This window comes from Rhagoletis pomonella, unplaced genomic scaffold, assembly GCF_013731165.1.
Source record: "Rhagoletis pomonella isolate Grant_MI unplaced genomic scaffold, Rhpom_1.0 Rhpom_scaffold_00002, whole genome shotgun sequence".
Taxonomy (NCBI): Eukaryota; Metazoa; Arthropoda; class Insecta; order Diptera; family Tephritidae; genus Rhagoletis; species Rhagoletis pomonella.
The window spans coordinates 69,435,065-69,436,095 of NW_023458556.1; positions in this window are offsets into that span (position 1 = coordinate 69,435,065).

Consider the following 1,031-nt stretch of genomic DNA (forward strand, 5'->3'; position numbering starts at 1 on the left):
AACAAATAATCTGGCATCTTGTATAAAAAAATATCCATATTTATTTAGTTGCAGGAGAATAACATGAATGAATCAAAGGCCATTTTCAGGGCGGCCAATTAATTTACAAAGAGACAATTATTTATGCTTTCAAAAGTACAAATTAAATTAGGCCAGCATTTTTGTGTTTACATACATATGTATATGGAAATGTGCAAAAGGCCCTTTTCAGGGCCGCAAATTAAATTAACAAAGAGACAAAAAAATGTGTGTCTACATATTGCTCATTTACTTCAATAGTGTCATAATCTCAATGTCCAATATAATACAAAATCGAGTTAAGTATAGAGAAATGACTGCTAACTGCTCTTCTATGTTGTGTACCTGTACTATGTTTCATACCTGGAGGGAGACTTTTAGCGATTCGCAAATTGTCGCTAACTGGTTACAGAATCTCCCCCTGCACTGATTACCACTAGCTCAGTAGAGCAAAATAAGTATTCATTTTTGACATGGGAGTATATCGTTACCAGCGTTGCCGTTTTGGTCCAATTGGACCAAAATTGGTAGCTTCATTCTCCGTTGGTATCTTGGTTGGTTTGATGAAGCTTTTGGTAGGCAAAATTGTTTTGAAAATACAATCAAATTGAACATTAAAATTTGTTTGCTTAATTTAAGTTTACACGTTCAAAACACTTCTTTCACTTTGCTTACACGTATAAGATTTCTTTATTTTTTTCTTTATTTTATTAAACAAACAATTTTCTGCAAACAAAAACTCACTTCCCAAAGCTATGACCGATAAGCTGTGGAAATTAACGAGAAATTACCTATTGTCTTGAAAGAAAAATTGGTGATAGGCAATTTGCAAAGTGTGAGTGTATTGGTAATAAAAAAGGGTGAGTATATGCAAATTGAATCAAATTTGGATATTTTTTATTGAAATGCATAAAATGTCTGCTTTTGTTTATTCACACACATAAAAAAAAAATTTTATATGAATTGAATCAATCTCAAAGATATTTACTTATTTTACAAAAGTTTTTTATACA